The following is a 15,556-nucleotide window of genomic DNA, read 5'->3' on the forward strand; positions in this document are numbered from 1 at the left end:
GCATTGAGTTTGCTTTATTTACAGTATTTACAGTCCACTCTTCCTTGATTTTTTTCTCCAATCCCAGAGTAGGGAGCAAAGTAATAAAAATAAACAAGAAATACACACACACACACACACACACACACACACGTATATATGCACATGCAATAATCATTTCAGCAGGTCCAATAAACAGCAAACTTAACAATTCTGCCATAAGGCAAGCATCCAAAACGACAATGACAAACACTAAAATTTCCAGCGTGATCAAATACCTTGGTAGAACCAAGCACAATACATTCGAACCAGATTAAACAACCAACAGCCTTTAGCTCATTTTACACTTAGAGCAGCCTACTCATGCTCCTTCTGTCTTTCACAAAAAGAGGGCTCCACTTTATGCCAATGGACTTTCACTCTGGGCTTTGAGTAACTTAATATCTTTTGCCCCACACTCCCCAACCCATCTAGGCGCTCACCCTGAGTGGTATGAATTGTTGCTCACAAGCATCTGAAAATATCCTCACTGAAACAGATTGGTATTTTTTATGTTTTATAAGTTCAAGAAAATTAAAATGCCTAGCGCCATTTTGAGGTTTTCCTGCTTGTGTGTGTCTTTGATGCTTCCCTGCTTTATCTACAAGACAGCTGAGAACCTTCACTGTGATAAGACTTCAGAATTTTTTTTGAGGCAAATTGAGAATCTAATATCTGTTAAGAGGAGGCATGCCCCATAAAGAGAGGCAGTTAATAGCACTGTATAAGGCACTACCAAAGACTCATCTGGAGCACCCATATTTGCACTTGATTCGCATGACTGAAGTAAAGCCTGGCCCTTGCCTCGGAGGCACGTGTAATGCCCATAACAGCTTGCTGCTCAAATCTGATTGCTCAATTGTGTGGCTTGATTGATTTTGCGGCCCACAATGTGGATGGAAAATGTTACTCACCGCATTAGGCGATAAAAATGGATCTGGCCCTGTGAAAGAGCAATCAGAGAATTATTATTATTTTCCTTGTGGCAGCTCTAATATGCGTTGAACCATATTTCTCCGCAAGCTCCAATTTTTGTTCATGTGACTCACCCTTAGTCACCTGTGTCCTAGAATGGCGCGACCAAACTGCAATATGTGGAGAGAAAGATCCCCTAGAGTGATAAGAGAAATGGTGACCCTGTTCGACAAGACAGAGTAAAAGGAGCTTGACCTACATAGGCTAGCAAACAGAAGCCTGAAAGAAGGCATAATTGGATTCCAGAAATGAATGGGGGAATCAGAGAGTGGAAGTAGCACATCTACGGTATTTCAGTTAAAGGAAATCAGAAGAAGTGTGCTTGTTTGTGTGTGTGTGTGTGTGTGTGTGTGTGTGTGTGTGCGCGCATGGTGTTTCTTAATACATTCAATTAGGAGGCCAAAGGAAGGATTTTGACCCCTAGCAATGAAATTCTTGAACTGCCTGTTTTCGAAATTCATTACAAATAGCCGAGTTAACAATTTGGATTTTTTCCACTCTGCTGTTTATATTATTGGGAAGAAAGAAAAATATTCGGTTTGCTGGGTCTGATAATGTAAACTCAAATTACTGTTTAGCTATAGCTGTTCATAATATCAGTGTAAACTAACCAGGGTGGAATGAGGATCAGGAAACCTGTGGGGAGATACCACATGTCCTCTTAAAGCAGCAACAGTTGCAGGAAAAACAGGATGTTTGGGTAGCTTTAGGTATGCCCTGGGTTGAAATAGTGTGGTAGCTAGTGAGCTATTTTATGAGGAAATGCTTCAGAAGCAAATAAGAGTATAAATGAAAGGTGAAGATCTGCCCTCCAATATATAAAAAATCCAGTAAAACCCAGATTTCTATGTGGTAAAAGGTAAAGGTAAAGGGACCCCTGACCATTAGGTCCAGTCATGGACGACTCTGGGATTGCGGCGCTCATCTTGCTTTACTGGCCAAGAGAGCCGGCGTACAGCTTCCGGTCATGTGGCCAGCTTGACTAAGCTGCTTCTGGCAAACCAGAGCAGCGCACGGAAACGCTGTTTACCTTCCCACCACTACTTGCATTTTGATGTGCTTTCAAACTGCTAGGTTGGCAGGAGCAGGGACCGAGCAATGGGAGCTCACCCCGTCGTGGGGATTTGAACTGCTGACCTTCTGATCAGCAAGCCCTAGGCTCTGTGCTTTAACCCACAGCGCCGCTTAAAAGAGCAAAGGGTGACATTTTATATGCAAGCAGTGGGTATTATTTCAAACACTTCTATAAAAATCAGCCCATATCATTAAACATACACAAAATAATTCCTTATGATTATGAGAGTATTGCTGATGATTGATAATTACGGGGTTGGATCAAAAGAGATCCTCCCCTTTTCTTTATTCCTGTGCCCAGCTAAATCTGTTCTGAAGAGCTTGAGTGACAGTAGGTCAAGCAGGAGACTGAAGAGGAAATTGGTGGAAATCACTCCCTGCCTTTCTGGGAGTGGGATTGCTATATTGCCAGCCCTTCTGTGAATGGAAAAGCATCAAGGGTGTGTGTGTCAAAGGCAGTGTATTAAACAGCTATCTAGATTTCATAGACAGGATAATTTCCATCAGGTTTGGAGATAGTTTCTTACATGTTCTCACATATCTGCATGGAAATTGCTACATGTTTGTTATTATCAATATTATTATTGCTGGTGTTATTTCAATATACTAGCCACTTGACACACAAAGGAGTCCCCTATAGAGCACCTATAGCTAATCAAACTTGCCGTATCTTACACTCTCCAACCTGGCCTGTGTTTCTTTCATGTCTTGAGCTCACACCTTGACTTGCCCATCCTTTAATCTCGTTCCCTCATACACTCTCTGGCTACATGACTTCCAATCCCTGAATTCAAACAAGCTGTAGGGTCTTTTTCAACAGCATACATTGCCTGTGTGCCATCTGCACCACCCACTTTGATTCCCAGGCCGGTCAGGTTTAATAAGTTAACCTCACAGTCCCCAAACAAACCAACATGCAAGATGTATAGTTTTTATCAATAACAGCCTGTTTGCTTCACAGCTACTGTTGGGAACAGGACACTGGACTAGATGGACCCCTGGTCTTGATTCAACAGGAATCTTATTATGTTCTTATTGTGTCCTTAATGGAATAATGCCTGAGCAGAATTCAGTGATTATTGGTGGGTTGTGAGTAAAGATCCTGCAGTTTATCATCTTTCTAAACCCCATGGAAAGAACAGGAGTTTATTGGTCAGATTAAAAATACTAGCTCATTAGCACCACTAACAGGAAGCCACTACAGCTTTAAAGGTACCAGTCACGTTTGACCCCACTTTTAAGCTTGAAGGATGAGCTGTACAAGGAGTCTCCATCATCCTACCAGGCCAGACTCTTCTGATTCAGAAGACTCATTCCTCAGCAGTTTGTCTCCCCCACACTGTAAGAGTGTAAAGGAGTGGCTTGCCATGTGTGTGTGTGTATGTGAGCTTCAGCAACTACCACTTTCCAGGAGGGGGTCAGGTAGTGGTGAGGTTGGGTGTGTGTGGGTGTACCTGCAGAAAGCCAACCCACCACTTCTGCCAGTTTGTGTGGGCAGTCCCAATCTTCCTGCTGCCGTGTCCTCCCACACTTAGTATGCAGCAGAAACATCAGTGCTAGGAGGTTATTACTGCAGCCCCAATCCTTTGGGTGAGCCACTCCTGGTGGCCAATGGCTGCATAACAAGGCAGTGTTCATCAGTATGCGGCTGATACCCAGCTCTACCTCTCTTTTAAATCAGAACCAGTGAAGGTGGTGAAGGTCCTATGTGAGTGCCTGGAGGCAGTTGGAGGGTGGATGGTGGCTAACAGATTGAGGTTGAATCCTGACAAGACAGAAATATTGTTTTTTTTTGGGGGGGACAGAGGACGGGTGGGTACTGAGGACTCCCTGGTCCTGAATGGGGTAACTGTCCCTGAAGGAGCAGGTGCGCAGCCTGGGAGTCATTTTGGACTCACAGCTGTCCATGGAGGTGCAGGTCAATTCTGTGTCCAGGGCAGCTGTTTATCAGCTCCATCTGGTATGCAGGCTGAGACCCTATCTGCCCGCAGACTGTCTCACCAGAGTGGTGGATCCTCTAGTTATCTCCCGCTTGGACTACTGTAATGTGCTCTATGTGGGGCTACCTTTGAAGGTGACACTGAAACTGACCTAATCCAGAATGCGGCAGCTAGACTGGTGACTTGGAGTGGCCCCTGAGACCACATACTACTGGTCCTGAAAGACCTACATTGGCTCCCAGTACGTTTCCGAGCACAATTCAAAGTGTTGGTGCTGACCTTTAAAGCCCTAAACGGCCTCGGCCCAGTATACCTGAAGGAGCGCCTCCACTTCCATCGTTCAGCCCAGACACTGAGGTCCAGCTTTGAGGGCCTTCTGGTGGTTCCCTCACTGTGAGAAGTGAGGTTAGAGGGAACCAGGCAGAGGGCCTTCTCGGTAGTGGCGCCCACCCTGTGGAACGCCCTCCCACCAGATGTCAAGGAAATTAACAACTATCTGAAGGCAGCCCTGTTTAGGGAAGTTTTTAATGTTTGAAGTTTTATTCTGTTTAATATTTTGTTGGAGCCGTCCAGAGTGGCTGGGGAAACCCAGCCAGATTGGGGGTTGTTGTTGTTGCTGTTATTGGACCATCAAGGGCACAGGCATATCCTAAGCCCACTTCCCTGGGAGCTCAAAACCCACCAGTGTGAAGAAGACCTATATAGCAATATCCTCAAGACACCGACGATACTGAGATACATTCATATATCCTTGTCATAACCCCTTTCAAAATGGTCTTTCTTTTTTCTTTTTCATAGCCATCAAAAATTAAATGAGTTTCCTTTATTTCTTTATTTATAGATGCTTAAGCCTTAAAGATTCTGTCATGTTTGACCTTTCCAACTAATGCATCCTTTTGCCAAATCATCTTATTATCACATGCTGTAAACTAAATGGTGGGACAGTAAGGTTAATAGCAATGATTCAGACTATTTAAGTGTCCTGGAACTTGGAAGACATGCTGAATGTTGCATCTCAGAGTAATTTGAATGGACCAGCACAACGGAGGTTGTGGAGTGATGAAATTTACTGAGAGTCCATAATATGAAACTAAAACCATATGCAGAAACTCTCAGATAGGGATCAGCTGAGAGACGGCACTATGGGTCAAGTGGTGCCTCAGTTTGGAGTGTCACAGCTCAGTGACAGAGCATGCAGCAGGGCCCATGATCAATCTCTGGCATCTTCGGTTAAAAGGGTATCAGGTATCAGGACTGGGAAAAGCCTCTGCCTATGACCTTGGAGAATCACTGCCTGTCATAGGCAGTACTGGGCAAAGTGAACCAATGATCTGACCTACTATAGTCTCCTGAATGTATTATTCACAAAATGCACACTTTGCATACACTGTTACTCAAATAATTCATCTTTAGAAGTACATTTTTTTAAGCTGTACTACAAAATTTCAAGAAGTGCAAAAAAATAAAGAATTACTGTGTAGTATTCTGCAAAGTGTGAATTGGGTTGGTCACTTAAAAATAAGAACTAGGCAAAATCTTTGAGGATTCCTAGTACTTTCATATGCTCCACTGAGGACCAAGAGATGCTGCCCTCCAGCTAAGAATGGTGGAGAAATTCAATTCAGTTCATAGTCAAAGGCAAACTTACTTAATTCATGCTTTGCAAAGCAAGACACAAACCAAAACACAGTCGTTCCTCAAAACTTACCCTTCATTGAATTTTGCAGTGCAGTTCTCCAGCCTAGTAATGTCTACAAAAATGCACAGACTTCATAGACTTCATGGAAATAACATTTAAAAATGTGTTTTCGTAGGGAAAGTTGCTTAGAAGAGATTTGCACTAAACGGCTGATGAATTTTCACGATGACTTCTCTTTTAAAAAAATTGGAAACCGATGCAGAAATATGAAGAACTGAACTTAAAATGGAAAATGAAGAAAAAACAAATTCAACACATTCACCAGCATCTATTTTTGTTTCAATAAGCACAGTGGGAACTTTCCCCCCATTGTAAATTGCAGGTGAATAGCTGCCTCTGTTCACACCATAGTCCAGGTCAAACTTGCCCTCAAAGCTGACTACAGTGGTACCTCGGGTTAAGTACTTAATTCGTTCCGGAGGTCTGTTCTTAACCTGAAACTGTTCTTAACCTGAGGTACCACTTTAGCTAATGGGGCCTCCTGTTGCCGCCGCGCCGCCGGAGCATGATTTCTGTTCTTATCCTGAAGCAAAGTTCTTAACCTGAAGCACTATTTATGGGTTAGCGGAGTCTGTAACCTGAAGTGCATGTAACCTGAAGCTTATGTAACCTGAGGTACCACTGTATTAGGGCTCATCCACACTTCTGCTTGTCCCATGCTTAGAAAGCAGAGATCTCAGTGGTTTCTCCCTTGCTCTGCTCCTGGATGGAGTATAAATAAATTATTGTTGTTGTTATTATTATTCCCAGGTTAAAGCCACTCTTTAGCTCTAAATTGGAGCAAAGGTAAATCCACGGAAAACCCGAATTGCCATTTGCTCCAACTGAGTACCTGGTTTTCTCCAGGGGAAAGCAGCGGAACAAGAGGACGTGTGGCTAAGCCCTTATTGAAAGACCTCTGTCAAACTATATGACAAATGTCAGATTTGTTGGCCTTCAGAGCCAAGCCCCAAACTCATGTATCTTAAAGGGTGCATACCAATGGCAGGTTTTAATGCTTCCTGTCTTGGTCTTGTTCAGTTCTTCAGGGATGCTTAGCAGGGAGAAGCATACTCAGAGAAGTGAGACAGACTTCATGCCCAGTGAGATAGATCTAGTCCAGTGCTATCTGCTCCGATTGTCCAAGGCCTTTTCCATTGCCCAAGATCCTTTTAAGTGGAGGTTCCGGGGACCGATGCAGGTATCACCTGCTTGGAAAGCATTTGCTCTTCCACTGAGTTAGGTCCACTTTCATTCTACCCCGTTCACGGTAATTGAGTTCTATCTGACACCCACCACACTTTTAGTCTAACCCTGATTTTTATTTTTATTTAATGGAAGCAGGATGGAACCAGATGTGGGTAGTGGGTGGGTTGAAATACCACAGCACAGCTGATCACTTCGTTTGAGATCAGGAACCAGCCCTGTTTCACCCCTTGACAGAAAGTGTCCTCTTCTCCTCATCTCTGGGGGAGGCTGACAACGCAGGCCAGTCCTTGAAAGCATGGCTTGCGTGACCTTTCCTCACACAGCAAGATAACTTCTCTTCTTCTGTGTTGTCTTTCTACTGAATTTGCCAGCAGTGAGTCCATTCATTGCTCCCCTGGCACAAGATGTATATTTTCATTGAGGCTGATATCAAGAGTTAAGTAAAGGAACATAATGAGGGAAACAAACTCTTTGAACTCTGCTTTCCTGTTGTGTACTTTGCCCAACACACTGTGGCACCGTATCCCTGGAAGGAAAACTGCCAAACTCTTTTCATCTCTTAATTGCAACACAGTTGTCCTTTGCACTGGGGTTGCGCTAATGAGAGAACCATTTATCTCACATTTCATGATAGCCGTGTGTGTGTGTGTGTGTGTGTGTGTGTGTGTTTTATTTGAAGTGTGAAATGGGAACACTAAGAGTGTTTATTTAGCAGGGAGAAAATGCCAGACTGTTGGACTTTGCTTAAGACAAACTGGGTTCAGCCTGTGATTGCAGGTCGGAATGCCCTGGGCAAAATAACACCCTGTAATGCTAGCCAGCTCATATTTACAAATATCATATATTTACCTTCACCCTGACCCGATTCTCTGATTCGCAGTGTGGATGGGAGGGGAGGTCTAATTTGTTTGTTTGCTTTGGCTTGGCTCCCAAAGCCTCTACAACAGGCAATTTGAAAGTCTAACAGAAAAGAGGCCCAGATAAAAATAAAAAGGAATTTCTATTAATGGTTGACCATTAACCATTAAGTGAGCCTTTAATACTGACCACGTAATGCCTTTTTTCTGTTCCTCCTTTTTAAGGTCTCTGAAATCCAGTACTGGGTGCCTATAAAGGACAGTAGGTCAATGTGCGTGCGTGCGTACGTGCATGCGTGCGTGCGCACACACAGATTGAGAACATGTGGGCAAGTAGTTAATCTACAGCTGCTCCTGAGACTGTGGGTTGTGTCGGTTATGTCCCAAGAATGCAACTGTTTAAAAAAGAATAACAGTAGCATCATACAACTGAGGCCTGATGTTGTTGTCTGTAGGGATGGATTTATCAGGCTCAGTCTGAGCAACTTTCAACTATATATATACAGTGGTCCCTTGGTTTAAGAACAGTTTAGTTTATGAACAACTTGGATTAAGAACTCTGCAATCCCGGAAGTAGATGTTTTGGTTTGTGAACTTTGCCTTGGAATAAGAACATGTTTCGCTTCCTTACAAATGAGTGTGTTCCGTTTGCAAATTGAGTCCTCTGCTGCTATGGGAAAGTACACCTTGGGGTAAGAACGCTTTGGTTTAAGAATGGACTTCCGGAACGGATTAAGTTCGTAAACCAAGGTACCACTGTAATATATATTACAGCATTGCCCCAGCTCAGAATGCAGATGGAGGATGATTGTGTGTTTAAATATACCATCAAACCCTCCTGCATGTAATCTAGCCTGTCAGGGAGGAGGTGATAAAAGACTCTGATGTGCTAATGCTGCAAGTGTAGGGATTTTTTATTTTTTATTTATTTTACATGGAATGGAGACATTCAAATGTGATTCCTCACTTGCATTCTAAAACAGCAGATTCAGAGGATAACTGCACTGTTTTCAATTTCACAGTCTTTTGCCGGCATGTTTTTACAGCAGTATGCCAAGGGACTGTCCTGAGGGCCAGACACCAGACACCCTGCTCAGGTTCCCCATCCCTGCCATAGAGACTAGACCACCTGCCTGGGTACTGAGGCCATTGTCAGAGGCCAGTCCCTCAGTCTCACTGCTATCAAAGGTGCAACTTGTGGTGTCCAGAAAAAGGGCTTCTTCTTGGAAATTTTTACTCTCCAGTGAAGCTTGCCCAAGACCATGGCCAATATCTTTTCTTCAGCAAGCAGAGATCTACTTATTTTCCCAGGTCTTTTAGATTGTTTGTTTTATGCTGATACTTTCTTTGCTGTTCTGGTTGTTACTTTTTTATTTTATTGGTTCTACCGTTCATGGGTTTCTAATCTTTTCCTGTAAGCTACCCTCAGAATTCTTGCTGGATCGAAAATGTCAAATTGCTTATGTACATAAAATGAACTGAAATGTGAAATGGAACAGGAGATAGGGAAGAGGAAAAAGTAAATGATTGTGCTTCAAAGTAAGTGTAGTATGTTTTAAAGACTGCAATCCTATATACCCTCACGTGAGCTTAAGTCCCCTGCAACTCAATGAAAGGTACTACTGAGTAGACATTTTTAGGATTGTGCTGTAATTAAAATATGCTTTTAGTGCTCTTTTTAAAAATATATATACAGTAAATAACAGGTAAACATAATAATGGACATGTGATCTAATGAAAGTGCTGTGAAGGTAATTTGTATTTATACCTTGTCTATACAAATAATGGTTTAACTGTGCAATTCTAATCTTCAACAATGAGCGAATATGATCTTTTTTAAATGCTCTGATTGCCTTCTATTTTATGCTAGTTCATAAAGCTCGAATTCCCCAGAGACTTAATCCCAGAGTACAGGGTGGGTGGGATGAATACTTCTCACATATTTATTCCTCTTTCTACTCCTCTGAAGCTGAGATTTTAAAGGTATTTATGCACACTAACAATCGCTTGTTATTCACCTTGCTTTGGTGGTTGATTTCAGTGTGATTTTCTCTTTTCGCAAGCAATGAAAGCATTAAATCAAACACACCTCTCTGGCAGTGTTATTTTCTCCTTCATCTGCTGATAACCGAGCAAACACAGTTTCGAGGCTGTTTTTTCTCCCCATCTCATTAGAAAGAAAGAGGGCCTCTCCCTCCCCACCCTGATTCCTGGAGTACATTAACTTGACCAACACATCACTATCTTCCCAGCAAATTCCCCAAGAGGCTTCTGAGGATAAAGTTAGCCATTAGTCGTTTCATACTCCCCAGGCTCTCCTTTATGCAGATAGCATGAAAGTTCAGTCAGGCATGAAAGCCTTTATCTGTGCACTAAAATTAAATAGTGTTTCACTTCTTGGGGATATAGCTGGCACTGTACACGATGGCTATTTGCTATGCTGCAGTGGTTGGCTTTGAAAGGATGCTTGTCCCCTCCATCCCCACCCTGGCCAATGTATAACCTATCTGACTGGCTGATGCTGTGTCAATCAGTTTTTGATGATGAAGGTTTGTCATCAAGTTAGGTCAGGAGGTTGGGTGATAAGTGAGATGCTGCTACAGCTGCCATCTCCTGTTCTTTTAAAGTTTACCCTGCCCATCCCCAAGAGGCCCATCCCCAAGCTCCAAGATGGGAGTGATCCCATGCTGCTCTGTTAAGACAGTGTGTGAGAATTAGACAAGCACATTGTCAGGGACATGAGCATGGATCTTTCCCACCCAATCTCAGCACTCTCCAAAAGTATGCCAGTTGTCTGGGAAAGAGTGGCAGGATTCTCATGCTTTGCAGGCAGGAAGTCCCAGATTCAGTCTCTGGAATCCCCAGTTAAAAGGATTGGATAGCAGGAGAACCATCGTCCATCAGAGTAGACAACACTGGGTTGGATGAACAAATAGTCTGAGCTGGAACACCACAGTTTCCTCTGCCTGTTCTGTCCATGTGGTCATTTAATTGTGAATGGCAATAAAGAGATGGATGCATGAGTGGATTTAAATGGGACCCAATGCCATTTAAGAGCAATTCACAGTTAACATAGACCAGTGATCAAGGAGAACCCCAACAGTCTCTGTGTCCCAAGGCCTGGTGAGGCTGTCCTGCCGATGGACCTCAGGGCCCACCTCAACAGTAAGCTGTCTCTTTCATGGCAAGCCTGCTCAATCCCAGGATGAGCTGAATGCCAGCCAAAAGAGCAGCTGCCCAGGCACTGTTACCCCAGCAACCACCCCACCAGTACCTAAGGCGGGTGACTGCCTTGGGAGCTGTCTTAACTTCTAGTATGCCATTCAGCAAAGTTGTTACCTCCCAGACTCTTATACTGTCTAAATGGCTCCTGCTTGATCACTGGCCTACCAGCCAAGGTGTGGCAGATGAGTGAGTCAATTGAAGGCAGATAACCCCCCACCTACCCAATTTTGCAAAACATGCAATAATTTCTTCCTGGCTTCCACAGGGTGACTCTTAGGGCAACAGCCTTAATTGGAGGGGGCACAAGGTGGAAGATGAGCAGCCTATCTAGCCCAAGTGACCGAGAGTAGGATCCTACTTAAATACCCAGTTTCCCTTGTCCTAGTCTCACGAAGGATGCTGGTCTTTGCTATATCCAAGTGGTTTCTGTAAGCATTAATGCTCATCTGCATGAATCCCATTACTTTTACTGGCTCTCTCTTGGACATTTCAGTGCTCTCACATGCTTATAATGACAGAGGTGAGAGTTCATGGAAGAACACAGAGTAGCTTCTGTGAGTGGCAGTGGGAGTTTATGAATCAAGAAAGCTGCTTTGGCTCACGATTCACTTGCCATATATAGTCAGGCTTTATTGGAAATTGCTATCAGGGCTGGTTGTATGAGCCTGGCCAGTGGGGAAGCTTACTTTCTTCATTTTCTTGAAACTGGCTGCCAATTTGGTCCATTTTTTAAACCCCTCTGTGAATATCTGCTCATGCTTAATTGAATAGCTGGAGCTTTCTCTTGTTTGCCCCCACATGTTTTATAGTCCTTGCTGAGAATGTGATTTTGGCACGCGTAGAACAAGAGGGGACCATATGTAGGCGCTCAATGGGGTGCTTGCGTCATCCATTTAAATTAGAAAAGAGATTTGCCCCTGTCATTGTCACTGTAATTCTGTCACTCAGTGGCGCTTTTATCTACAAAAAGGGTCTATAATTAAAACGATGAATTAATCATAATGTAGGCATGTGGTCAAGAAGTCTAATCTTTCCCTGACAGCCACAAAGTGTTTTGACGTTAATACACACACACTGTGAGCACAATTCATACAAAGCTTCACTGAAATGAATGGGCTTGCACGATTGCTCATGGCAAGGCTGCTTGGGCAGGGAAAGTTCCAGAAGGAATATGGGGAAAGTCCTTCAGAAAGATGCTGTGTGCTGCCATTCTCGGAAACTCTAGGCCTTTGTATCGGTCCAGATTTCGAAGGGCTTTTCATGGGGCAACCAAGCTGAATAAATGATCTGCTAATTTCTCTTGGAGAATTACTAAAGCACGCTTTAAAGGCTTCCCAAATCAGGTCAGGGTTTTTAAAACATGGTTATTATTAGTTTGGCAATCCAAGTGCATTATACCAAATCTTGCTCAGCCACAGGACTGATGTGCTGATACTTCTGGCAATGGATGGTATGAGTCTAGGTTCCAGGATCATCCTTTGAAGGGCAGAGAGGCAGGCGTAACTGCAAGTGGACTCTGAGGCTAGCTGAGTGCCAGTCCAGAGAACATCTGTGGGCTTGGTGTTATGCCTGAAAAGGGGCACCTGCACAGCACACTTACAGCTTGTTAGAAAAACACTGGGGGCTAATATGAATAGTAGAATGTCTGTCATCTGGTGGGTGGGGCTTTTGTGTTGTGCTCCGGAATCTGCCCCTCCCTTTGGGTGTTCAGTTAAAGTTCAGTTAGAGAGGCCAACTGTCATTCTTGCCTCATGATGTTGTCTTAGTTTCTGTCAGATAGTATGTTATTGTGTTAGTTTTCTTTATTATTAAAGCTTTGTTTGACATTTACACGAGCCGCTTACTTTGCTGAAAGAAAAGAAACTCTGCTGAAGAATGGTGGAATATCCTAAACTGGTGAGTGAGGGGATATTCTCAGTCTGACAAGAGGATTTATTTATTTATTTTAAATCACCCAACCCTCCACAACACAGCTGTCAGATGTCCATTTCAGATGTTGAGCTGATTGTGTGGACCGCAGAAGGGCTGAGGTGGCAGGCAAGGAATATGATGTCAGGGGAGGGTCCTACAGGCATGGTCCTGCCACCCCTCCATGGTGTATGTATAAGGTGATCATCTAAGAAAAAGAGGCTGGTATTATTGATTCACCTTGTGCCCAACATCCAAATTCAGCCTATAGATCAAGGCAGACATGCTTCCGCCATTTTTGTTATTTTGAGATTTGGTTACTGTTTGCTTATTTCTTTATACGATCTCTTACCCGATCTTCACCAGAAGGTCCCAGAATAAATTAAATTATAAAATACATAATAAGGTTCCAGATGCAGCAGAACAAATTATTATCATTATTAATCATAATAATAACTACCCACGCTTCACTCTGTGGTCTCAGGGTGGGTTACAACATTAAAAACAGTTTAAAACGACTTACAGTCACAAAAATAAAGTGGTCTCCTAAAACATACACCTCAAGTGTCAAAAGCCAGGGTGAAGAGTTGTGTCTTCAGTGTTGGCCAGGATCTGTACAATGAAGGTGCCAGACACACCGCCTCTAAGTGTGAACAAAATCTAGTGTTTTTGCTTTTTCAGATTTCCAACTTGCTACCATTTTGTTCTCCTTCTGTGTACTTCTAGTGGCGATGTGCATGTTACAATGAACAGAAATAGCTCTGCCTTAAGCAAACATTTTACTTCTTATCATGGAGCAAAAAGTATGTGTAGGAAATGGTGTCTGTCAGATAAGAGCTGCTAATTATTAGGAAATGGGTGAGCTCAGGGTTAGTTATCATCGGCGTTATCACTTCCAGTTCACAAGTACATTTTTGAGATATATGTATATCGACTATCACGTTATGTGAAAGCCCTTCTTTAAAAACATTGGTTCAGGGTTTCAAAACTAGTAAATGTGTGACAGGGCCTATCAAAGCGAAAAGGTTCACTGTGATAGTTCATGAACAATATAAATATTTCTGTACATTTCTGTATTTTAAAAAATATTTTAGTATACAATACAGTCACAGCAAAGTAAAGATTATAACGTTTTGCTTATGGCATCATTTTACACGGTCTTAAAACACTGGCAGCCTTTATAGGTTCTCCACAGAAAGGTTTGTGAGGCTGGTAGGAGAGCTTTACTTTCTTTTCCCCTTACGTATGAAAAAAAGGAGACCAGGTTTCATCAAAGGTGTTTTCCTTTATAATTCCATTTGCAACTCTTCCAAGCTCAGTTAGTCACTCTGAACTAACTATGTATATCCCAAATACTGTTGAACCAAGCCACGAGAGGTAGCTCTACCTTGGCTTTCCAGTGATACACTACCATTAGATGTGTAGCTACCAATAAGAATTAAATCTTTATGCTGGGTATTAGGGTTGGAATCTGGGTTTAGTGAAAACAGGGCTAAGGCTGGGTTCGGCAAGAGAGGTTGTTTAACAATTTTGGAGATAATATTGAAGACTGTGGTCCAAAATATATTTAAAAAATTGCATTCCCACCAAGCATGAAAATGTGTTCCATATTTAAGTATTTGTGAAATTTTGTAAGGCAAAACCAGAAGGAAATAGTACTTGCAACTGGGACAAAGTAAATAGGATGTGTAGTTTTCAGCAAATGGGGAGCAGCTGAGTTTCCACAATATTCTCTTGGAGAACTCAGGCTTACCGGTTGGTTATAGATCATCTGCATTGATTGTAAAGTCAGAAGTCCTCTGGTTTAGTCAATAGTCCAGAGGCAAGAGCTAAGTTTAATTTTGTCTGAAGTGATCTGGACTGAAGGAAAGAAGTGTGGCTTGGCTCACCTGCCTGAGGAACCCACTTAACTCCTACACGGGTAGCTTTGTGTAGTGTACCTCATTAGCATGTGCACACTATCCTGAACTGTTGTTTGTAGTTTAATCTGAGTATCAATTATTTGGAAAATGTATAAACCACTTTAACATTTCGGCAAAAATCCCAAAGCAGTTTTCAAAAATCTAAAGACAGTGAGTGCAAATGATCAGAATGCATGGGACTCTCAATCTCAGGGTCATGGGCTTGAGCTCCATGTTGGGCAGAAAGGCATTGCAGGGGGTTGGACTAGATGACCCTTGTGACCCTTCCAACTCTACTGCCCTATGATTCTATGAAATACATTGCTGAAATTCTGCCGTTTAAAACAGGAAGTCAGCAACCGAATAGGATAACATTCTCAAACACAACAACAACAACAACAACAACAACAACAACAACAATTTTATTCTTTATACCCCACCCATCTGGCTGGGTTTCCACAGCCACTCTGGAAAGCTTACATCATATCTAAAAGCATAGTAAAAGCATCAAGCATTAAAAACCTCCCGATACAGAGCTGCCTTCAGATGTCTTCTAAAGTTGTATAATTCTTTATCTCCTTCACATCTGGAGACATCATAGGCCAGGTTAAACAAAATGAGTTTTTAGGAGACATTTGAAACATTCAACAGATAGAGCTTCCCAATTTTCTTTTGTGAATGTATTCTGTGAGGTGTTACAACAGAAAAGACTGATTTCTTCTCTTATTTTTATTATTACTTGCAGTTGCAAAAAAGCTCCAGTTGATGATT

At 42.6% G+C, this 15,556-nt stretch overlaps 1 long non-coding RNA gene across 4 annotated transcripts in view; it reads left to right on the forward strand.

Annotated features, from left to right (window-relative positions):
* Positions 1 to 15,556, forward strand: part of LOC308596136 — a 134,608-nt gene that overhangs the window by 29,652 nt on the left and 89,400 nt on the right. Inside the window, exon 1 of one of the 4 annotated variants that reach the window (XR_014012344.1) lies at positions 12,690 to 12,872. The exons of the other annotated variants lie outside the window; for them this stretch is intronic. This is a non-coding gene — a long non-coding RNA (uncharacterized lncRNA). Of the gene's footprint in view, positions 1 to 12,689; positions 12,873 to 15,556 lie in introns of those variants that run through there. 4 annotated transcript variants of the gene reach the window in all.

The sequence above is a fragment of the Podarcis bocagei genome (assembly GCF_964188305.1).
Source record: "Podarcis bocagei genome assembly, chromosome: 10".
Lineage (NCBI taxonomy): Eukaryota > Metazoa > Chordata > Lepidosauria > Squamata > Lacertidae > Podarcis > Podarcis bocagei.